General features: G+C 42.1%; 1 long non-coding RNA gene across 1 annotated transcript; it reads right to left on the reverse strand.

The window, feature by feature from the left end:
* Window positions 1-20,324: 20,324 nt before the first annotated feature.
* Window positions 20,325-24,965, reverse strand: LOC140468531 (uncharacterized). Its single transcript, XR_011955679.1, has 2 exons — window positions 23,340-24,965; window positions 20,325-20,536 (listed from the first exon to the last, which is right to left on the reverse strand). It is a non-coding gene; the product is annotated as an uncharacterized lncRNA (long non-coding RNA).
* Window positions 24,966-25,856: the final 891 nt, after the last annotated feature.

A 25,856-nucleotide genomic window follows, 5' to 3' on the forward strand; every position in this document is an offset into this window, starting at 1 on the left:
ATGTTGTTCAGAATTTTGGGATCAAGATGCTTTTCCATTAATTAATTGTAGCAAGGATGGTTAGGGCGAAGTAATGGTGGTTTTGTGAAAGGCTTGGCATAATCACGGATGATTTTCATCATTGTGTACACTGGCTGACACTGATGAATTTCATTCAGATCTGATAGCACTGATGGAGGGAAAACATAGTTAATCTCTATTATTGTACAACAGGGGCCACCAAACTAGCTGAGTTTCTCTTGCAACTTGTGTTTTTGTTTGTTTCCGATCTCTCACATTCACACTCCTTTTGTTTCTCTTCAGAAAAGAAATGTTCTTTATTTTGAGATAGTACAGATGACCGTTTGTGATGTGTTTTCACGACAGTCTCGACGAGTGTCACACTCTAGAGCTACGGGAGAGTAGGCAATACCAGACCTGGAACTATTACAAAGACACAAGATTGTTCATGACGCCATGTTGAAGACAGCTTTAGTTAAATGTGACCATAACAAGGTCTCACATCAGGTTTGATGGGAACTTGAGTGTATCGAAACATGGTGATTCCAGCTTTATTGGGGTGATTGTGAGGGCATAAAAACAAAGAGAATTTGGAAATCAGGTTTAGTGTCAAGTTAGTAGAGACAGTGTCTGACATTGAAGAAGATATTTCGGAAGGATCAGCAGAAGTGCATTTTAATTAAGAACAAAAGAATGCAAGGGAATAATTATCAAAGTGAACTGAGGAAATGAAACATTGAAAACATTGAGTTTAAAAAAAGGAGTAGGTAGTACAGAAGAACAGGTAGTATACCAAAACTTAGATTTTAAAAAATGCAGAAGGAAGGGGAACCACAATACCACTATAAGTTTAACAACAAACAGCAAAAATTTCTGAAGACACATTTAAACAACAAAAAAGTGAAAGGCCAATGTCTGATTGCAAAAGGATGTATTTGGGGAATGTAGCTTGGGAAATAAGGAAATATCAGACATTAACAGTCAAACAAGAAGCTGAAACAGGGCATTCATCCTTCAAGCCATGCTCCATCATCCAATAAGATCGTGATTGATCGGTCTAAGTTCCACATTTTAAATTTCTGTCTGTCCCTGGTGACCTTCGATGCCTTGCCGTCCCTGAATCTCCCTCCCACCACCATCACCATTATTCAAAGAATGTGCCTTGACCCTCATCTGAGGCAGAAAGCTCCAGAGCCAAACAGCCCTCTGAGGTGATGTTTAATCGCATTTGCGATCACTCAGGGTTCAGACGGACCAAGAACAGGGTGCTTTACTTAACCAAGGGCCAAATTGTGAATATGGGGTTGCGGGACCTCTTGGGAAAACAGTTCTCACATCAAACAAGAAGATCTATTTGACAACTTTAAGTAGTATGAAGCAATGGCAGTCTGGTTAAGATTCTGAAAGTTCAGAATGAACATATAGTAGTCACCCAAATAAATCTTAATAACAGTGTAAGGAAGCTAATCAGTCGGTGCAAATTCTCTAAGCAGGAAGTATTAATCACTGCACAGAGAGCTGAAGTATAAAGTGCTGTCAGTACACAGTTTATGAAGCGAGTCTTATGGCACTGTAATTGAATAATCAGTGCAAGTTAAGAATGACGATATCTATTTTCCATTTTATTGGGTTTTCTCCAGAAAGTGATGAGCAGATCCCAGTATGTAGCCTGCCACCCCTCCACACCCCTTCACTTCCCTCCAACAACAAGGTTCAGGACCCCGGGTTTTTCTCCCTCTGCCACCAGCTTCCACATTGATAGGATCATTTCCCGTTATTTCCACTATTCCAGTGGAATGCCACCACCACATACATACTCCACTCCCTTCCCTCGGCCTGTCAGTTTTACACAGGGAGCCTTCCCTCTGGGGCACCCTGATCCACTCCCCCATTTCCAACACCTCCTGACATCATCATGGCACCTTACATTGCAGCCCCACAGTGTAACACCCACCTGTTTCCTTCCTCTGTCCTCACTACCCAAGGCTCTAGACAAACATCTTCCAGTTGAATCAGTGATTTACCTGCACATCACTCAATCTGGGCTATTGTATTGGCTGCTCACAATGAGGTCTCCTCTACACAGGGGGATGAAACATCGACTGAGTGACCGCTTTGCAGAACACCAATGTTCTGTCCATAATAATGACCCAGAGGCTCCTGTTGCCCTCCACTTCAACACTCCCCCCTGTTCCCTGGCCACGATGTTTGTCTCAGGCTTGCTGCAGTGCTCCAGTGAAGCTCAGCACCAGCTGGAGAAACAGCATCTCCTTTTCCACATGGGACCCTACAGCCTTCAGGCCTCAATAGTGAATTCAACTGGTTAGAGTCTGAGCAATAGCTTCTATTTTCTTTCCCCACTCCCCACAGTCCCAGGTTCTGCCACAACATGGTTTCCTTCCAGCCACTTCCTTATTAGCCGTCTAGTTTCTCTTCATCCCAGATTGACCATCAACAATACTTTGGTCTGTGTCTCTTCATTCTCTCTTTCCCGCTCTACTCAGCTGCTGACTCCTTTAGCACCACCCCGATCATTAGTATTGATGCCACCTTTTCTGAGCTGCTGTTGGTTCTGAAGAAGTCTCTACAAGACCATTAGCTTCCAGAGCAGAATTAGAGTATTCAGCCCTTCGAGTATGGGTAGTGTACCCCATGGGTAGTGTAGTGGACAGCCAAGACATTTACCTTAGAATACAATGGGACCTTGATCAGCAGGGCTGAAGGGCCAAGGAGTGACAGATGGAGTTGAATTTAGATAAAGGTGAGGTGCTGCATTTTGGTAAAGCACATCAGTGCAGGACTTACACACTTAACGGTAAGGTCCTGGGGAGTGTTGCTGAACAAAGAGACCTTGCAGTGCAGGCTCATACTTTCTTGAAAGTAGAGTCACAGGTCGACAGGATGGTGAAGAATGTGTTTGATACTTGTCCATTATGCCTAATGCCGACCAGATAACCCTCATTTAATCTCGTCCCAATTGCCAGTGTTTGGCCCATGTCCCTCCAAACCCTTCCTGTAAATACACACATCCAGATGCCTTTTAAATGTTGTTATTGTACCAGCTTCCACAAACTTCTCTGACAGCTCATACTTTCCCCGCTCCATCCTCTGTATGAAAATATTGCATCTTAGCTGCCTTTTATACCTTTCACCTCTCACCTTTAACCTATGCCTTCTAGTTCTGGATTCCACCGCTCCAGGGAAATAAATCCTTGTCTATTTACCCAACCCTTGCCCCTCACGATTTTATAAACCTCTCAGGTCACCCCTCAGCCTCCGACGCTCCAGGGATAATAAATCTCACCTGATCAGCCTCTCCCTACAGCACTAATTCTCCAATCCTTGCAACATCCCAGTAGATCTTTTGTGCACCCTGTTGGCTAATGTCTAATTGTCGTTATACTGTTGTACAGAGCAGTAAACAAGAAATAATTGAATTGTTGTCATCAATTCAGTTCAACACGCATTGGCAGCGTCTAATAGATTAGATGAGCCAATTTAGATGAGGTGGACTGGAGATTTATTTTGTAGAATGCTTTGCGCCCATTTTCTGGAACAACACAGGGTGGAAAGGACGAATAAAAAGCTGGTTTTACATTGTAGGGTTGTGAGATAAGGCTGAGGTAATTTGTTATATTATTTAAAAAGAACCATATAATGCAATGCAATGGACTGAGGAGTGGCACACTCCAGTCACAGTGCAAACTTTTAACTGAATCAAAAGAAAATACATTAGCATGACAGGAAAATTGTTGAAGGTTGATTGATTAAATGGGTCAAAATTTCATAAACTGCTGAATATTTAAATCGATATTTCAAAATGCTCAAAACTATATTCTGTTTTAAAAATCATCTTGAGAAAGAATTATAAGTTAATCGACTTGAGAATGTTTTACACTCAAAGGTGCACTGAATAATGTTGATAAATAAATCATGTTGATAAATAAATCAGGATTGGGAACGTTTTAGAGACCATTAAAGGGATTCCAAAAGTTGATAAAGTTCAGGGGATGAACGAGTACAAGGCTAAATTGGCTGAAGATAGATAAAGGAGAGTCGCTAAAGTAAGCATGGTTCCTTAGTGATCACAAGAGGAATGACCATGGGGGAGTGAGAAAAGTGCCTTCACAGTGGGTGGGTCAACAATAAGCAGGAATGGTCTCCATTGGATGAGTTGCTTGGATGGGTCGAGCTTCAGCAACACTCAGGAAGTTTAACACTATCCACGACAAAGAGTCCACTAGATCCACATAAAAATGCTGCCCTTCTCTCACTGATATCAGTGGCAGCATTCCCAAGATGTACTACAGAAACTTTCCAAGGATTCCTGGACCGTGACTTCCAAACCCATGACCACTTATATTTGGAGGGACAATGGGAAAACCATCTCATACAAGTTCTACTCGTAGCCGCTCCCCATCCTGACTTGGAAATATGTTTTCCATTCCTTTACTGACACTGGGTCAAAGTCCTGGAACTGCGTCTTCAATGGCCTTGTGTGTCGGCCTATACCAAATGGTTCAAGATGGTGGCTTAAGGACAATTATTGATGGGCAATAAATGTTGTCCTCACCAGCAAAGCAGACATCCCAACAATGAATAAGAAAATCCCATGATGTTCCTGTGTTGGGAGTGTTTGATTTGGGCAGTGCAGAGGGCCCTCTGATTCTTACAGTGTCCCCTCATTCCACCCAACCTCATTCGCCAGACATCCTGAACAACTGTTATCAACGTCCCAGGGTAAAACAATGACTGCAGATGCTGGAAAGCAAATACTGGATTAGTGGTGCTGGAAGAGCACAGCAGTTCAGGCAGCATCCAACGAGCAGCGTATCAACTTCCCGGGGGCTGGGAAAATTAATGCTCTAATTTTTCAACGGATTTCCTGTATAATAGGATGATCTGCAAAAAAAAAGTTATATTCATTCCCTTTAACTGTGGTACAATCTCAGTTCGACAAAGTGAGTTGTGACCAAGAGATTGAGGATTGATCTCACAGTTATAAAACAGATACTGGAATGAAAGAACTCTTCAAAATGAAACTAGTTTGACACAAGTGTTCATCTATTAGATTGCTTTCCAAAAAAGAAGTTGCTGCTTGAATAAGTTATTGGAGGTTCTCAAACAGGATGGCCTTGTGCTATATTAAATAATGAGAATAGAAATATTGATGGAATACAAAGAATTTGTCAAAGATTTAGAACAATGAAATACATAAGGACTTATATTTTTGCATAAATTTGCATATACATTTGGGTTTTATTTTTGGTTATAAAGGAAAAGAATCTGTATATAAATCCGTTCACGGGATGCTTCACAAATAGGAGTTAAATGTAGCAAACAGATGTTTTGAACAAATTCGTCAATTGTATTAAAATTTGCAGGAGCCAGCGAAATGTTTCATGGTATGTGGTTTGGTTGAAATCAATCTCTTACTGGGGGGAGTATGCCAAGGGTCCATCTGAAGCATTTATCTTCTAGAAAAAATAAGTCCAGCCTCTTCAGCCTCTCCCTACAGCACTAATTCTCCAACCTTTGCAACATCCCAGTAGATCTTTTCTGCACCCTTGTGGCTAATGTCAAATTGTAGTTATACTGTTGTACAGAGCAACAAATAAGTCATAATTGAATTGTCATCAATTCAGTTCAACATCCATTGGGGACATCTAATACATTAGACTAGTAAATTTATATAAGGTTGACTGGAGAATAATTTTGTAGAATGTTGGATAATGACCAGTTACTTTATTCACTTGTAAACGTTAATTTATTGCCTGTCTCTCGTTGCCCTTGAGAAGGTGGGGGTGAGCTGCCTTCTTGAACCGCTGCAGATAACCTGCTGTAGTGTTTGAACCAAGGCTGTAATGAGGCCAGGAACTGAGTGGCCCTCGTGGAACCCAACTGGGTGTCACTGAGCAGGTTATTGCTGACCAGGTACTGCTTGATAGCACCATCAATGACATGAGAATATGAAGACAGTTTACCAGCAGGCTACATATTTGCACCTTTAAAATAGTGGACAGAGCCTTGAGGAATTAAGAGTTACTTGCAACAGAAATTCAACATTGAAATCTCCTGGTATTGGCTAACACCAAATGCTTGCATTTTGGATACATTGTTGGCAATATCATTGAAGGTCAAATGCAGATGGTTATAAGCTCTATTTTTGATTCGTTCATGTGATATGGGCTTCACTGGCTGGACCAACATTTATTGGCAGTCCCCAGTTGCCCCTGAAGGTGGTTGAACTGCCTTCTTGAACTGCTGCAGCCCAGCTGGTGTTAGTGCACCCACAATGTTTTTGGGGAGAGCATTCCAGGAAATTGACCCAACAACACTGAAAGAACTCTAACATATTTCCAAGTCAGGATGGTGAGTGATTTGAAGGGGAACTTGCAGATGGTGGCATTCCACCGTCTGCTTCCTTTGTTCGTTTTCACATGAAATATTAGTGGGATTGGAAGGTACTGTCTGAGCAGCCTTGGCAAACCTCTGCAATGCATCTCGTAGATGGCACACACTGCTGCTGCTGTGCAGGGAGAGACTGAACGCTTGTGGATATGATGCTAGTTCAGCATGCTGCTGTATCCTGGATGGTGTGAAGCATCGTGTGTGTTATTGGAGACGTACACATCCAGGAAAGTGGGGAATAGTCTATCACATTTCTGACTTGTGCCTTGCTGCAGGACACCAATTGCCCGACCTGCTCTTGTAGCCACAGTATTTGTTTGACGGACACAGTTCAACTTCTGGCCCATTGTAACCCACAGACTGTTGATTGTGGGTGATTCAGTGATAGTAACGTGGTGAATATCAAGAGGCAATGGCTGTTGGAGATGGTCGCTTCTCTGACATGAATGTTATTTGCCAGTTATCAGCCCAAGCCTGGTAATGGTGCACACAGGCAGGAACTGCAGCAGTATTTAAGGAGTTGCCATGCAGCTGCACTGATGTGGGAATAGCCCCCATTACTGATGGAATGGTCGAAGGAAAAACGTCAGTGAAACAGCTGAAGATACGTGTGCTATGATATGTAAGGTCTGTTGTGATGTCCTGTAGCTGCAACAATTGATTCACAGTAACAATCTGATTTATCTTGCTTGACTACACTGGCTGAAATTGTGTATTCTTATAAGAGTGACTAGACCAAAAATTATAACTTTTATACTTGCAATTTAACGAGTTCACCTCTCTTTCCTGAAAGGGCAGAACTCTTTCAGATTACTAACAGTGGAAATGTGACTGGATGAGTAATTCAAAGGCAGACTAATGCTGTGGGAATCCCTGGTTCAAACCTTCTTATAGAATCAGGGAAGCCCCACAGTGTGGAAGTAGGCCATTCGAGTAAAGTCCACACCAACCCTCCAAACAGCATCCCTCCCAGATCTCACTCCCATCCTATCCCTGTAACCCTGCATTTCCCATGGCCAATCTACCCAACCAGTACATCCTTGGACACGCTGGACCCTTTCAGGTTGCCATCCACCCTGCCTGTCTATCATTAAACTGTGGGAGGAAACCCACACGGCGAGAATGTGAAAACCGCACAGTCAGTTGCCCAAGGTTGGAGTCGAACCCAGGTCCTTGGCACGGAGAGTCACTGTGCCAATTACAGCAATCAATCTGGAATTCAAAACTATCCTAATTTCAGGGCATTGTTACTCTCACCAAATGTTGCAAAGATACATATTTTCACTAATAGGGAAAGGAGTTGGGTTACTGACTAGACTGGCCTTAGTTAGAGCGATATTGCTCAGAACAAGACTACCTGCACGCCTGTTCAATTCAGTGGCCTCTCAACTGCTCTCTTGCAAACCACTCAAGTCAGGGACAATGAAAAATGGATGACAAATGAAAAGAACGATTTAACAAAAAAATCCTGACCATCTTGTACTTTTCAATCGCGGTCTTTCACCTCTCGTTCTTCCAAGGCCTCCAGGCTTGAGAGAACACACCTTATCGGCACCTGATCCTTTTTGCCTGGAGCCAATTGCTCAGCCATTGCTTCTCCTGTCAATCTCTGGTTCCTGCTCTGCTCTTGCCCCACTGAGGACAGCTCTGTGCTGATTAGCATCTGTCCAGATGTTCCTGCACTGACACAATCAGGTATATTTAACACCCAGTCCGACCCGTTCTTGAACCTGGCGTCTATTAGTGCCACAGCACTCACTTTTGTGAGTGTGCTTGTAATTTTACATATAATAGCCCCTGAATTCACAAATGCAATGTACAGGTCGTTCTGCTATAATGCACGTCTCGTTAACGTGAAATCGGTATAACATGATCAACAAATTGGAGACACTGTTACACTGTGAACTTTTAAAGCGGGGCATTGGTTATAACGTGATTCCAGCCCCATTACTTTAAATCATGCTGCTAGTATGCGAATTTATTATAACCTGGGATTGCACGAGAACAGAACCACCGTGTTATTGCAGAACTGACTGTAGTTGATATAAACTCCAATCACTAACTCTCTTACTCGATACAAGCCCGGAACCGAAGTTGTCCCCTTAATCTGTTAAGGTTCCCTGGGATAGGTTCTCGATCTAGCTGAGGTCTTACACCAACTGAAGAGTTGGAGTCCCAAGTGAACTTTGTTAAAGATTGGTTCTACAATCACTGATGCAGCTGTACTGGCGTCTATCTCCATTAGTACCAGGTGACCATTTAAGCAGATGTTTCTTTTGACTGGATCTAATTTTGATGTTGCTGAGCAATTTCAAGCCATCTGGAGGTGGGCTTTCCAAGGTATGCATGCTCCTGGATACTGGCCTATGAGTTTTCTTCCTCAGTTCAGGCCTAGTGGGACCTTTTCACTGTCACAAGTCCCCATACTGAATACAACTGCAATTTCTTGCTGGCTCCGATCTTGAAGAAAATGATAACAGCTTGGTTTAGTTTTGCTTAGGAGTTTTGGTGTGAGCTGGCCTGGAGTCCATCTGCTCAGTATATATGCTGAGGCGATGCAATTACCTTCACATAAGTCGTGTCCTGAAAGCCCAGTTGGCTTGGTGAGAGTGTCTACTTCCATTAGCATACTCAACAACTGTTAAGCTTCACGAATGACAATGCCATTTGAAATATCTGGTCGAAGTCCAGTTGGAATTCAGCTAGTAGGCACTTTTGTGTGAATACATCGTTAACCTCACTGTCATCACCAATGAAATACTTCCACAAATGTTGGTATCCCTTCATCAAGTCACCCTTTATTTACGCATGTAAAGTACTTGACACTAGTCTGGTTTCCACACAACCAGCTCTCAGAGTGAACGGAACCCCTGACCTTCCTGTTTATTTTTTTCTTTTTTTTTTGCATGAATCTTTATTCAAATTTCCCCCACCAGGAAGAAAGGAAACACCCATCTCCTGGTCATCTTTTTTTTTCTTTTATCTACACCCGAGTGGCCAGTGAACCTCTCCTGTTTACATCTGTCAGCAAACGCTTCCTGATTGGACGAGGTTAACATCCCTAGTCAGGGAACTCATTCACTCCACCACTTACATCCTAGAAGGCAATCAAACACCTCATCAGTCAGCACTCCATATAGCTGGCACCTTGGCACCCTAACCACCTTGCACCCGATTAACCTGGTGCTTACGTCATTCCCCACCTGGCACCTTACTCTTACAGCATTGTCCAATCACACTTACTTTAAGGATTATAAGACAATTGCGGCCAGGAATGCTCTGTTAGAGTGGAAATACAGTTCCACTTTCCTGAGGGTAACCCAGAATGGAATCTCCGATCAGAAATGCAGAGCTCCGTTCTTTCATCAGAAAGAAAAGGGCCCGAGTAAAGAAATCCGTGTGCGATTCCCACTCACTGGAAAACCTGTCCCAGTAATTTGTTCATCTAAAAGGTGATAACAAGCAAACAAAAAGCTACATCTCAGTCTGGTACAAAATAGCTTTATTGCGAAATGGAGCACCTTTCAAAAACATTTCAAAGCTAATCTTTTAACTTTCTTCTCTATTTTGCATGGAGGATTTTGTACTGGGGTACCTTTGTTCCTAAAATGGTGATGTGACATTGTGCACTTTTCTCTTTACTCATGTACCTCTGTACTTGAGTACACATAGCAATAAAATCTAATTCAAATTCTCAAGAAATTACAGACATTTCATTCTTCAAAATAAGTTCTATTGTGAAACAAGCCTTCGAGAAAAGTGGTTAGTTTGCAGTTTGTTTGGTTTATTGCAACTAATGTAATTAGTGATTCAACCAGATTTATTGTCTCACTGCAAATTTAGCTTCCAAATAAAATGGGGCTGTGTTGACAATGTTACTCTGTTTTGATGTATAGAATCATTAACTCCACTGGAATAGAGAGGCCTGACCGGGTGCAGAATGGAATACTCAGCAATCTTACAGATAGCACGTATATACTACCCGATACTTGCAGCTGTTGGCATTATTTGTAAGTCCTTAAAGCCAGTTATGTTTCTGTAACCAAAAACAGAATTTTCTAGAAAAGCTCAGCAGGTCTGGCAGCATCTGGGAAGAGTAATCAGAGTTAACATTTCGGGTCCGGTGACTCTTCCTCAGACACTTTCCAGTAACTTCTGTTTTTGTTTCTGATTTACAGCATCCGCAGTTCTTACGGTTTTTATGTTGTGTAAATCCTATTTAACCCGACTCCCTCATCCTTTCTTGAAATTTGACAAACTTGCCTGAGATTGGTTATGTCCAATCTATGTGTTCCTCATGCTTTCACGAGTAGTTCATTTTTATTGTTGCTTCCTTGCAGCTGCTGAAGCAGGTTCATTTTTTAAATGTTTCACAGAGAATTTACATAGAACATAGAACATAGAACATAGAAGAATACAGCGCAGTACAGGCCCTTTGGCCCTCGATGTTGCACCGATCCAAGCCCACCTAACCTACACTAGCCCACTATCCTCCATATGCCTATCCAATGCCCGTTTAAATGCCCATAAAGAGGGAGAGTCCACCACTGCTACTGACAGGGCATTCCATGGACTCACGACTCGCTGAGTAAAGAATCTACCCCTAACATCTGTCCTGTACCTACCATCACTTAATTTAAAGCTATGACCCCTCGTAATAGCTGACTCCATACGTGGAAAAAGGTTCTCACGGTCAACCCTATCTAAACCCCTAATCATCTTGTACACCTCCATCAAGTCACCCATAAACCTTCTTTTCTCCAATGAAAACAACCCCAAGTGCTCCAGCCTTTCCTCATAGGATCTTCCTACCATAACAGGCAACATCCTGGTAAACCTCCTCTGCACCCATTCCAGTGCCTCCACATCCTTCCTATAGTATGGCGACCAAAACTGCACACAATATTCCAGATGCGGCCGCACCAGAGTCTTATACAACTGCAACATGACCTCAGGACTCCGGAACTCAATTCCTCTCCCAATAAAAGCCAGTACGCCATATGCCTTCTTCACCGCACTATTTACCTGGGTGGCAACTTTCAGAGATCTGTGTACATGGACACCAAGATCCCTCTGCTCATCCACACTACCAAGTATCCGACCATTAGCCCAGTACCCCATCTTTTTGTTACTCTTACCAAAGTGAATCACCTCACACTTAGCTACATTGAACTCCATTTGCCACCTTTCTGCCCAGCTCTGCAGCTTATTTAGTTCCAATACAGAGCAGGTTGAGTCAACGTTTATTCCCTATGTCTAGTTACACTTCAGAAGGTGGCGGTGAGCTGCCTTCTCAAACCACTGCAGACCATTTGGTGTAAGAACACCCGCATAGAGTCATAGAGCATGGAAACAGACCATTTGGCCCACTCATTCATGCTGACCAGGTTTCCAAAACTGAACTAAGTCCCACTTCTCTGTATTTGGCCCATATCCCCCTAAACCTTTTCTATCCATGGAGCTGTGCATTTTTTTAAACTGATTCATCAACACTGAAGGAATGGTGATGTGTTTCCAAGCAAGAAAGGTGAATGTCCTGAAGGGAACTTGCAAGTGGTGTCATTCCCATCCATCTGCTGCTTCTAGAGAGTAGCGGCTGTGAGGGTGAGAGGGAACTGTCTGAGGGACCGCGGTGAGCTGCTGCAATGTGTCCTGTAGCTGGTCCACCCTGCTGTTACTGAGCAGCAGTGGGGGAGGGGAACAGATTGAAGGTTTGTGGATGTTGTGGCAGTCAAGTGGGCTGATATATCCTGGAATAAAGGCAAACTACTGCGGATGCTGGATATCTGCAATAAACAAAGAAAAGTTGGGATAAACTCAGAGATCTGGCAGTTTCTGTGGAGAAAGAAACAGAAGTTAAGTTTTCGGGCCTGGTATGACTCTTCTTCATAATCTTCCATGGGCCTGAATGGTATTGAGCTTCTTGAGTGTTGTTGGAGCGGCACCCATCGAGGCAAGTGGGGAGTATTCCCTCACACTCCTGACTTGTGCCTTGCAGATAGTGGACAGGCTTTGAGGAGTCTGGAATTGACTTTTCAACAGCAGGATTCCTAGCCTTTGACATACTCTTGCAACAACAATATTTATATGGCTTAGCCAGGACTGGTTTGAGTCTTTGATAATCCCAAGGATGCTGATAATGGTGGGTTTTGTGATGGCATTGTCATTGAATATCAAAGGGTGTTGTTTAGAATCTCTTTTGTTAAAGATGGTAATTGCCTAACACTGGTGTGGATCAAGGATTGTTTACTACTTGTCCATAAGATCATATGAACATAAGATATAGCAGGAGAATGAAGCCATTTGGCTCAGCAAATCTGCTCTGCTATTGAATTGTGCTGGATATGATTCGTAACTTCATTCTCCTGCTTTCACCCAGTAACCCTTAATTCTCTCAATCATCAAGAAGCTACCTCTTTCTTAAATACAGTCAGTGCCTTGGTCTCCACAGCCTCTCTACGGCAATGACTTCCACACATTTGCCATGCTCTCACTGAAGAAATTTCTCCCTATCTCAGTTCTAAAGGCTTGTGCCTTAAACCTGAGGCTGTGCCTTTGGATCCTGATCTTCCTATTCGTGGAAATAATTTCTGCACACCCATGCTATCCAGGTCTCTCAGTGTGCAGTAAGTTTGAATCAGATTCCCCTTCATATTTCTAAAGCCCAGTGCGTACAGATCCAGAGTCTTCAACTGCTCCTCATTTGACAAACTCTTCATCCCCAGGATCATTCACATGAACCTCCTCCGAGCCCCCTTCAAGATCAACACATCCTTCCTTCGAGACCAGGCGCAAAACTGCTCACAATATCTTATGTAAGATGTTAAATCATTTTATTTTAAATTTGTACATGAAACTAATGAGTACAGGAAACTTACACTTTTATTACATATGTGAGTTGGTTACATGTTCCACATAGTTCACGATAAGTTTATCTTTTAGTGATGATTACAATAACTTTCCAGTAATTGTTAGTATTGAACAATATATTTTCCATTTCCTGGTGATCGAGTGGTCCAGTGTCCAATTTTTTGTTGCTTGACTGTTTTTCAAAGGACAATGATTAGCAGAAGATTTAAAATAATGCGTACATTATCATACACAGCAATGCAAAATAACCTTGATTCCAAACCATCGGATTAGCATCATCGTGTTATGCCCAAATAATGACTGCTGCCACTGGGTCTGTCTCTTGTGAACTTGAATAAATAATTACATAGCATGATGCCTTGGGACGAGTTAATATGTATGTTGACAATCTGACTGTTACAATTTCAAACAGGTGAGTTGTATTGGCTCTCCGGTACATTCCCAGCAAAATTCAACTCTGTAATATCGATGCTATAAATCCCTGTCTGTGGACCAGGGAGTCCAAGCTTCAAGTTCCACCTGCTCCAAAAGTGTGTCGGACATCTCTGAGCAGGTTGGTTTGGAAAACATATCAATGTCTTCAAATATCTGGCACTGTCTATGAAGGGAAGTCAATCAGATCATATGTCGCGTTGCAGCACTTCCATCAGGTTTTTATTCCAAGACATTGAGCTAAATGTGTTCTTTCTTTTCTGGAATAGCAATAAATTTCACTTGTGCAATTTAATGTCATCATTTTATCAAATAGACATTTTTTTTCTCAAGGTGGACCTGCAGGATAACGGATTCCATTGGAACGTACTTTTGTTTTTGATCAGTTCTGCCATTTCAGCACTTTCACACACCCTCAGTTTCCTTCTGCAGAACATCTCAGAGGAGCCCTACAATGTGGAATCAGGCCATTCGGCCCATCGAGCCCCTAATAATCCACCGAAGGGTATTCGACCCAGACCCCAGCTCCCCCTCCTACCATCCTCCTGTACCTTTTAATCCCAATGGCTAACTCACCGAGTGTGCACAAACCTCAATGCTATGGGACAAATTAGGAGGCAGGTTAGATGTACGTCCTAACCTGCACATCTTTGGACCATGGGAGGAAACCAGAGCACCCAGGGGAAACCCATGCAGACACGGGGGAAACTTTCAAGCTCCACACAGATAGTTGCTCGAGGGTCCCTGGCGCTGTGAGGCAACAGTGATAACTACTGACTACAGTGCCACCCCCAAACAGTTGCTTGGTGTCTGTCCACCTTTGTCTATTTCTCCTCCTTACATCAACGGTTCCATTTCTGAGTGTGGTCCTCAATGCCTTCTTCTTGGAGTTCTGCACTCTATTGTTCTTAACCAGGTTTCTTTTTACACTTCAAAGATCAAACATGGTGGTACATTAAGTTCTTTTTCTCTTACTCCTTTTGACGCTCTTCCTCCCGCATGTTGATCTTGTCAATTCTTAAATTCTCACACTTCCATGATCTTTACAATTCTTGATGTGATATAAGAACACAGGAAATGGGAGCAGATGTAGGCTGATGTCTGTAGGTCTGTTCCAGCTCCACATCGCCCTCAACTTCTTGATATTTCATAAATCTATCGATCGGTGTTTCAAATTGTTTCATTGATCTAGCTTCCAAATTTTACTGGCAAAGAATGCCCTCTTAGAAAAGAAATCCCTTTGAAACACGGGCAGTACATTTGAGATGGCACCAACACTGGTGGTGTAGCAGACTGTGAAAGCTATCTCTGAATATAAAGAGATCTTGATGAATTGGGTGAATTGGCAGAGGCGTGGCAGATGGAACTTAATTTAGATAAATGTGAGGTGTTGCATTTTGATCAGATGAATAAGAGGAGAACATATATAGTTCATGGAAGGGCCCTGAGTAGTGCTGTCAAATAGAGAGACCTCGGGGTTCAGGTATAAATTTGTAGATAAGAGGCAAAATAAATTCCCCATGTTCTACCCGTTTATCATTGAAGCTAACTGTATAGATGCTGTCTTCCTGTGATTTTAAATGAATGCAGTAGCTGTTATTTCTCCCTTCAGAACCTCAATGTGGCTCAGCTTAACCTCGCCCCCAAATGTGGAACTTGAAAATTACTTTTGCCTCATCAAGGTAAATGTCAGGACATTACACTTTCACTAATTCATTGGAACAAAGTGATGATTCTTCAGTTGCAATCAACTGCATATTTGCATAGCCGCTTTAGGGGCTGCCCTTGGTTGAAACCAACACAAGCTTCAAATAACTCCACAGTGGCTGGTATCCTATTACCAAGTCATCCTTTATTTACAGGACATTATACTTGTCCTATTTCCCTGGAGCCAACTCTCAGAGTGAATAGGACCCTTGACCTTCCTGCTTATATCTAGGTAAAAACAATAACTGCAGATGCTGGAAACAAGATTCTGGAGTAGAGTGGTGCTGGAAAAGCACAGCAGTTCAGGCAGCATCCGAGGAGCAGGACATTCGACGTTTCAGGCAAAAGCCCTTCATCAGGATTCCTGAACTGCTGTGCTTTTCCAGCACCACTCTACTCCCCTCCTGTTTATATCTGTCAGCCGGGGATTCCTAATTGGACCATGTTAACAGCCCCAATCAGGGAACTCATATAATGTGAGGTACCCCTGGCTGACCATGTTCTCATCACTACAAAGATGACTGAAAGTGGTTTGCAGTTGACTTAGAAATAACTTGTGTTATGACACAGAGATCGAACGTCTGTCTTAATTAAACCAATCTCTCAGCAAACATCGTCTTGCCTTGCAATCTGTTAAAATATGGATGACAGAGGAATCCCAAATTCCACCATTTAAAGAAAATAAGATCAATTTATTTTCTGGTTCTAAACAAAACACTATTCACAAATCTAAGCCCTCCTTTCTCTTAACAGCTTAATATCTGCCTCAACTCTATAACAACATGCTGTTCCAATAAGACAATTATTAAAATCACATCAACTAATTTCAAAAGCACACAGTCTCTGTCTTCTTCTGTGTCTTCACTCTTATGGTTGCTGATCTCTCTGTGTTGTCTTCTTTCATTTTACTGTGAGTATGTTTCACATGAGAAAGGACCTTTGATAGAGAGTGTTTTCGAATTCCTTTGAGAGCAAGATGTTAGATGGACAATTAGCTCTCCACTAGTTTCTCTCTCTATGGTAGTGGCTCTCTGAGCAATTTTCGAAATATCCACAGTTTTACATCTACCCACCCCCAACATTGGATTATCTCATTGGTTCGATGTTGGCAAAACAATAAATTTAAACTCAGTTGAGTTTTAGTATCCTGGGGCATAGTTTAAACTGATTTGTTAAATTTAAATTGTACTCAAAATAGGAACTAAAACTCAGGTATACATTTCACAGCCAAAGGTTACACAATTTCAATTTTCAGTGCACTCTGGGACTGCCATCTTGTCATATACACCGCTGCTTGTAATCTCTCAGTTCATTTTAACATTCTCTCTCTCTCTTAATGGTGCAGTACATATCTTCAACTTCATAACACTTGTTTTTGCAGTATTAAAGTAAACCATAAGTTAGGACAATTGTAGCTTTGAAAATAGATTTTATCTCAGGTAACATATGAAGATAATACACACAGTGTCTGGTTAGAGATATGCAGCTACAGCTGTTGACACAGAAACAGCTGGAAATGGACACCTTTGTGTTAACTCACAGGGTAAACCCTCTTGCTTAATTTAAAACCAGCAACACAGAAAAGATTTATCCCATGCAGTAATCTGTAAAAAAAACTTTGAGTGGCCAAGAGCCATTTAAAATAAAAATAATAACTTTATTTCTTAAAATACAACAGAAAATAACTAACTTAGAACTGTTCACAAGTCCTTACTCTTAACCTAGCTTTTACCTCCCCTTCTATAATACTGGTCTAATAAAACTACCAATTAAGATTTACAAAACAAAACTTCTTATCTCAAAACTAGGCAGCTTGTGGTTCTTCTATTTAGGTCTTTCTGTGTCTTTTCATCTTCTTTGGGATGCTGCTTCACAAGCTACTGATCGATAAAGAGAGCTTCTAAAAGAGCCATTTTTCAAGCAGTCATTCACATGCTGGTAGCTGGACAGTTCTCCTCCCAACTGTTCAACATTTCTCCAGTTTTATACATTTCTCCAGCTTTTAAGATTGTCAATATACTCAATTCAAACTTAATTGGAATTTGGTATATTTCGGGATATAATTTAAACTAATTGGCCTAATTCGATTTTTTTGTCATTTCTAGGCAACCAGCTACTACAATAGCTGGAGCACATGTTACATTTGTTTTTATTGAGAACACTTGGTGAAGTCAGTGCTAGCTTTTAATTCTCTTAAAAAGGTATAGTTCACCCACATCTTCATAACACTTGAGTATGCTGATAGAAGAGTTCCACACGCAGTTGCTTTGGAGTCTGAGATGCATCACCAATAGCTTCCATTAGTTGAGATTTCCACATAGAGTCATAGAGTCATAGAGATGTACAGCATGGAAACAGACCCTTCGGTCCAACTCGTCCATGCCGACCAGATATGTCTTGAATTAGTTACAGGGTTTGAATACATATGCACATATCCTTAAAATAAACACAAAAAGCATTAGCGATTCCAATGAAAATCCTTGGGAAAGTAAGCGACGGCCCTCATACTGTGAGCAGTGAGGATTGAATTAAAGCTGAAGACATCAACAGTATTGGAATGTGATTATGTGATTAGGCACTGTGAAAGCTCCAAGGATAGAGATAAGGGCATTTGGGAAACATCATGACATCATAGAAGACAGAGGGTTTTCTCGAATGCTGTCCATCACTGACCATAGAGTCAAGTGACTAATTGGATTGGATGTGTATGTAAGTAATTAATAATATGATTGGTCTTTAATGGGATAAAATGAATGCATAAACATTTATGTCTTTCCTTTGTTCGATGAAGAAGCTTCTGGAACCCAAAGGTTTCCTCCCACCAGTGGAACATCAATAAACTCTTTGATGCTGGAAGTGGACTCAGGGTGCTGAGTGATTACTTTCGTCATTCTGCCTAAACATCACTGTTCATCTCACTCCACATAATTTAACCTTGCACATACAAGTGCTCTGAACACTAACTGATATATTCAAACTGAACTTTAAGTTCTGATTAGCCCTTTATTTCATTCATGGGTGGGAGGTGAGCTGGCAGACCAGCATGTATTGGCTGTCCCAGGTTGCTCCTTGAGAAGATGGTGGCACTACTGCAGTTTGCCTGCTGTGGGTTTACCAACAATGCCCTGGGGCAGGGAGTTCCATGATTCTGACCCAGCAACATTGAAGAAATGATAATGTATATCCAAGTCAGGATGGTGAGTGTCATCGAGGGAACCTGAAGGAGGTGATGTACCCATGTATCCGACACCCTGTCCTTCTGTATGGAAGTGTTTGTGGGTGTGGAAGGTGCTGTCTGTGTATCTTTGGTAAATTTCTGTAGTGAATCTCGTAGGTAGTACACACTGCTGCTCCAGAGTGGTCGTGGTGGAGAACCTGTATTTTTCTTTTTTGTTTTTGTGGTGCCAATCAAGCCGACCACAATCATGACTTCCAATTACAGTGCTACAGGTCTGATAAACTGCCATATTTCCCAAGTTACACAATGATTTCCATTTGCTCTTATGCCTCCCCATCTCTGACCTCGACCTCGCCTCATTAACAACCTCTGCAGATTTGTGACTAGCATACATGAGAAAGGATGGGACCCAGTTAAGTGACAGGTCAGGCCAACAACCTAACACGAATATTTGACCTTCTCAGTTCCACTTCATAATAGATATATTGTTGTGAATTCTCATGCATTCAGCTCCTGATCGGATTTATTGATGTAAAACAGCTTATCCTTATTACCATTTTGATTTGATTTTTTCTTCCATGAACAGGCTAATATTTATGAAAAATCTGTAAACATTTCGGTAAATATGCCAGCATGACATACATGTATTAAAATATTTAATTCATTATGTTTTTTGTTCTCATTTATTTGCTGATTTCCTTTACTATGTATTGGTTCACAACATTTCTGTGTTTCCTTCTGGTTTGCTTGAATCAATAATTCTATTGAAACTTTTCACTATGCATCATGTAATTAAGTTAATATATTGATTTGAGGCAATTGGTGTGATTTAAAAGACGTTTTAAGAAAGAAGTTTTTTGCTGTGACTCTAATCATGAAGAAGTGTACGCTCTTTATTTTTCTTCCAGTTAATTTAGTGGAAATCGTGATCATGAATCGAGGCAATTTTGGGTTCTCTCACTATTTGATGGCAATGTCTACAGCAGATCTACGTCTTGCATTCTGAATATCTTAATGGACCGAATTAACAATTTCTATTTTCCAATTAATTTCTTATTCATCACTCCTGTATGTGCCGTGAGAGTTGTGTTGTTCGGTGCAGCCCTGGACTATTCAGTTCGGTTCACAGTTGCTTTCACATTTGATCGGTTTGTAGCAATTTGTTGCCAGAAGCTAAGAGTAAGATATTGCAATATGAGAACTGCATTTGTGGTTATAGTAACCATGAGTGTGATCTGCTGTTTGTGGTCAATTGTTTGGTATTTTTTTTTATTCCTTCAGTTGTTATTCACAATGTGCTATGGTTTTGATCATGACATCGGACTATTATACATTATTATTCTGGAAAGTGTATGAATGGTTTGACAGTATAATTACACCATCGCTTCAGTGTCCAATGCTCTGACGGTTAGGAATATTATAACAGATAACCGCATCCACTGTCGCCTCCAAATCCATAGAAATGGACAGAATAATACTGATCCAGAGGTGGTAAACCGGAGAAAATCAATCATCTTACTCTTTGCATTGTCTGCTAATTTCATAATTTTATGGATGACATATGTCATATTCTCTTTAAACTGGCCAGTATTAAACTATAATTATGAAGACACGACTTTCAGTAATATAATATTTGTTCTCCGAGAAATTGGATTTATGCTGTGGCTTCTGAATTCATGCACCAACACGCTCTAACACAAACGAAATTCAGAGAGGAGATAATCAATAGAGTAAAATATCCATTTATTCGAATTATTAAACTGTGTACATAAGCATACAAGTCTGACCTGTATTTGGAGATGCAATTCCAGTCTTACAACAGGATCTCCAGGTTGAAAGAACTTGTACAATTTCCCTGACTGCATTAACTACGTAGAAGTCCATGTCCAGAGGAAGTTCATGTCCACAGAATTGGAAAGACAGCTCTTGCTATGAAAACTGGAAATAATCAGTTATGCAACAAATTAATGAACTGAATTCAGAATAATATTTCACTGAGATTGAGTATCTGTAATGGATATTGCTGTTCAAAAGGCTGTGCCTCCGCTGTTGTGTTTCATGTGAAGCCTTTTTCTGATTTTTAATGTATATAAAATCATTGATGACACAAAGCAAAGTTTAATGCTCTTGTGCTGAACGGACAGCAACCGCATGTGAATATGTTCAGTGACTGACTACCATGCCAACTAAACGCAAAGATTAAATTTAAAATCTTCCAAACTACTGTCATTCTGCAATCTGATTTTATTGGCATCATTACCAAGTGTGCTGAGACTATGTCAAATTCAAAGCTCTTTTCCACCATTCACAGTCAGTGTCAGGCCTTCCTTCCAAAAAGAAACAACTTGTCCAGTTGTGGATGGAGGTTTGCTCACTGAGCTGGAAGGTTCATTTCCAGATGTTTCGTCACCCTACTAGGTAACATCTTCAGTGGGCCTCAGGTGAAGCACTGTACATGATTCCTGCTTTCTATTTATATGTTTGGGTTTCTTTGGGTTGGTGATATCATTTCCTTTGATTATGTCCTTTCCTGTGGTGATGTCATTTCCTGTTTCTTTTCACAGGGGGTAGTAAGTGGGGTCTAAGTCGATGTGTTTGTTGATAGAGTTCTGGTTGGAATGCCATGCTTCTAGGAATTCTCGTGTGGTGCCTCTGTTTGGCTTGACCTAAGACGGATGTGTTGTCCCAGTCATAGAGTCATAGAGATGTACAGCATGAAAACAGACCCTTCGGTCCAACCCATCCATGCCAACCAAATACCCGAACCCAATCTAGTGCCACCTACCAGCACCTGGCCCATATCCCTCCAAACCCTTCCTATTCATATACCCATCCAAATGCCTTTTAAATATTGCAAATGTACCAGCCTCCACCACTTCCTCTGGCAGCTCATTCCATACACATACCACCCTTTCTGTGAAAAAGTTGCCTCTTAGGTCCCTTTTGTATGTTTCCCCTCTCACCCTAAACCTATGCCCTCTAATTCTGGACTCCCCCATCCCAGGGAAAAGACTTTGTCTATTTATCCTATCAATGTCTCTCATAATTTTGTAAAGTGGTGCCCTTCCTTATCTGTATGTAAGGATACTAATGAGAAAGGGTCATGTCGTTTTGTGGATAGCTGGTGTCCATGTATCCTGGTGGCTAGGTTTTTGCTTGTTTGTCCAACGTAGTATTTGTTACAGTTCTTGCACAGTATTTTGTACATGACATTAATTTTGCTTGCTGTCTGTATAGGGTCTTTCAAGTTCATTAGCTGCTGTTTTAGTGTGTTGGTGGGTTTGTGGGCTACCATGACACCAAAGGGTCTGAGTAGTCAGGCAGTAATTCCTGAGATGACTTTGATGTAGCTGAGTGTGGCTAGGGTTTCGGGACAGGTTTTGTCTGCTTGGTTTGGTTTGTTGCGGACTGTGTTCATTGGGTACCATTCTTTTTTAACACACAGTTTAGATGATTTTCCTCTGCTTTGCGTAGTTCCTCTGTGCTGCAGTGTGTGTTGGCTCGTTGAAATAAAGTCGCCTGGAGGGCCCACTGAAGATGTTACCTAGTAGGGTGACGAAACGTCTGGAAATGAACCTTGCAGTTGAGCGAGCAAACCTACATCCAGAATCTCAACCTGAGCTACAAATCTTCTCAAAAATTGTGCAGTTGTTCCCATTGTTGTATACCATCTCCCACTGCCCATCATTGAAACTATCCCATTGGCAACATCCCCGAATCTCTGTCTTTGGATGTGCCTTGCATTTTGTTTTGTTGAAGCTGTTATAAAATAACAGTTGAGGTTTCAGTTCCTGTCTACAATTATTGTTACTTTCTCCTGGTTATGTCCGAGCACATTAGGTACAACACACAATGGATGGCCACTTACCTCACCATATCTGACCAGCTTCCTGAACTTTGAAACACAGCACCAAGATGCACTGTAAAGGAATACTGAGGATTTACAGTAATTATGAAGGAAATTCTTGATCACTGAGACTCATTGTGCAAGAAATCCTGAACCAGCCAGGATGTGCTGAGGGAAAAGTAAATGAAGTGCATGAACTCCTTTGCTGAATGGATGAGTACAGGTGAACCCAGCAACTTATTCCCCACTGTCTGGAAAATATCCTATTTGATGATTGGAATGAAACTATGTCAAGTGGTTGCCTTTAGTCATTCCTCTCTAACAAGGGTTGTGTGACATTTGGTGGCTCAGTGGGATATTGAGTAGACAGTCTATAAGACCATAATGCAACAATAAATAAGAACAGGATGAGGCCATTCGGGCCCTCAAGTCTTCTCCATTGTTCAAAAGGATCATGGTTGATATGGCACTGCTGCCTCACAGCACCAAGGTCCCAGGTTCACTTACAGCCTTGGTCGACTGCCTGTGTGGAGTTTGCACATTCTCCTGGTGTCTGCGTGGGTTTCCTCTGGGTGCTCCGGTTTCCTCCCACAGTCCAAAGATGTGCAGGTCAGGTGAATTGGCCATGCTAAATTACCCATAGTGTTGGATGCATTAGTCAGAGGGAAATGGGTCTGGGTGGGTTATTCTTCAGAGGATCAGTGTGGACTGGTTGGGCCGAAGGGCCTGTTTCCACAATATAGGGAATCTAATCTTTCTTTCGCTGCCAGAAACATACATAAGCAGTGTTCCCTCACAGCTCTTTAACGCTAAGAGTTCAAAAGTCTCACAAGCCCCTGAGGAAGGAATTCCTCCTCATCTTAGTCTTATATTGATGCCCCTTAATCCACTTACCTGCATGGGTACAGCTCCAACAACACTCAAGAAGCTTGAAACCTTCCAAGATAAAGCAACCTGCTCGATCCTTACCACATCCACAAACCCATCCTCCCCTAACACTCAGCAGCAGCAGTGTTTACCAGCTACAAGATACACTGCAGTAATTCACTGGCTATCCTCATACAGCACCTTCCAAACCGATGATCACTTCCACACAGACAATGGCAGCAGATACGTGGGAACACTGCACCCTGCACATTCCCCTCCAAGTCACTCACCATCTAAACTGGGAAGTTTATTGCTGTTCCTTCACTGTCATTGTGTCAATATCCTGGAACTCCTTCCCGAAAGGGCATTGTGGGTGAGCCTAGCAGCAAGTGGACAAGAAGCAGCAGGCCGCCACCTTCAAGGGGCAACTATGGACGGGCTATCAACGCTGGCCTAGCTCCAATGGCTGCATCATCGCACAAAGCAAATACGCCTACCTGGTAATTTGTGCTCTTCTAACTGATTAATACCAGTTGGGGATTTCGATTCCTTCTTTGTGGAACCCGGCAGACTCAATCTGCCAACACACTGCTGACTGTTCTCTGTTACTCCAGTTCAGATTTCCAATCAATTCTCATTCATAACAATGGAATGCATTCATTTTACACACAAATAACTGTCCAGGGGCTGGTATCCTTTCAGCAAGTCACCCTTTATTTACAAGAACACAGTATAAGGGCTCCAACCAGCCAACTCAAAACCAGTGCCCAAAGTGAGGAGGCCCTTCTGTTTTGTTTTCTTTATTATCCTTTTCTACTTTGTTAATTTATCTCCTCCATGAGCTCTGTACATAAGTAGTGCTGATACCTCCCCACAGCATTGGTGTACCTGTCGCTGTGTGTGTTTTTGTGTGTGTACAGATGCAGTAGAAAAAAGATACCATTGTGCAAGAACTTTATGTTATAATTCCACCACCAGGAAAAACACACATGTGACCAGGAACCATTAACAAACAAAGCCCAACAAGGGCAGGGCCTACGTGAGAAAAGAATGTGAAAGTGGAGGGTAAAGATGAAGCATTCTACCCCTGTAGTGACAACCCCTCCATAAAGGCATCGAGAGCATTGGTGGACACCATATTCTCCCTCTCCGAGGACACACGGCCTTGAATATCACTGCAGAAGAGGGACAGGCACTTGGCAGAGACAATCTCTGGTTTAGCTCTGCCAGCCATGGCTCCTTGATTAGCCCAGGTTAATAGTCTCAGTCAAGGAGCTCATAGTCAATGTGATCCATCTGGCCCTTGTTCCAATGATGACATTAATCCCCCACCAATCTGCGGATGTACGGCTGCTCGTTCTCTGTGGCTTCTGTTGGGACTTTTTCACCCCAGCCCTGCTTCCTCTGACACTGACTAGGACCCGAGTGATGTGTCCTGGAACATAACTAGTCTCTTGCTCCAGGAGCATCTCAGGAGAGTTTCCTCCTCTTCTTGAGGTGGTAACGGTATCGAGGCTGCATCCATCTCAGACTCATGAGTTTCCTTCAATGCTAGATAGAGGGGGAAAACCCATGGTTTCTAAAAGCCTTTTCTGGCTGTTGTGAGGGGACAGATATGTTTTGCTCCTGCCCCTGTAGCTGGTATCGGTGTTCCTGATGCTGTTTCACCTTCCACACCTCCCCCACCCCACCCCCCCCTCCCCCTCCCCCTCCCCCTCCCCCTCCCCCACGTCTGGGAATATCAGGTTTAAACCTGGTGTGGAATACTCTCCCCATCTGCAAATCTGCTGGAGCTATCCCTGTTGTTGTGTGAGAGGTGGTCCATTAATTAAACAAGACCTGGGACAGTTTAGTTTCAAGTGAAGCTGTTGGCTGTTCCTTTAAACCTGCCTTCAATGTTTGGACTGCTCTTCCTGCCAGACCATTGGACGGTGGATGTTAAAAAGGTATCTGAACATGCTGAATTCCATTCGACTTGAGGAAATACTGGAAATTCCTGCTGGAAAATGACATCCTATTGTCCGTGACCAATACATCCGGGTGTCCGTGAATTGCAAACGATGCTCACACTTTACAATCACCATCACAGAGTTTGACAAATTATACATCTAAGCACTTTGGATAGCCAACCACAATAAGCAATATTGAGACTATGAAAGTACTATTAAAGTACGCGTTTAACTGAGTCCAGGGTTTACCTTTGCTTGGGACAATTATTCTTGTGACTCATAATAAAATGCTGCTGTTTACAGTGAGAGATTACGTATTTATCCAGCTATGAGAATTTATGTATGGCTTGTTTAAAATCCCACACCAGCAAACCGACCCATTGGGGCCTCATAACCAGTACAACCAATGCAGTCCATTCTGCAAACTGGACTGAGCTGACGACTCCTTCCCTTTCCAGCCTCCTGATCTTTCCCTCAGTTTTTCCCAATAAGGCAAATGACACTGTGCACTGCGTGCAGAATCACTGAATTGCTTTCCGGTTAACATGCAAGGTGGACTTGGCTCCTTTGGTAACCCCTAGACCTTCCTGAAAAA

Source organism: Chiloscyllium punctatum, chromosome 47, assembly GCF_047496795.1.
Source record: "Chiloscyllium punctatum isolate Juve2018m chromosome 47, sChiPun1.3, whole genome shotgun sequence".
NCBI lineage: Eukaryota > Metazoa > Chordata > Chondrichthyes > Orectolobiformes > Hemiscylliidae > Chiloscyllium > Chiloscyllium punctatum.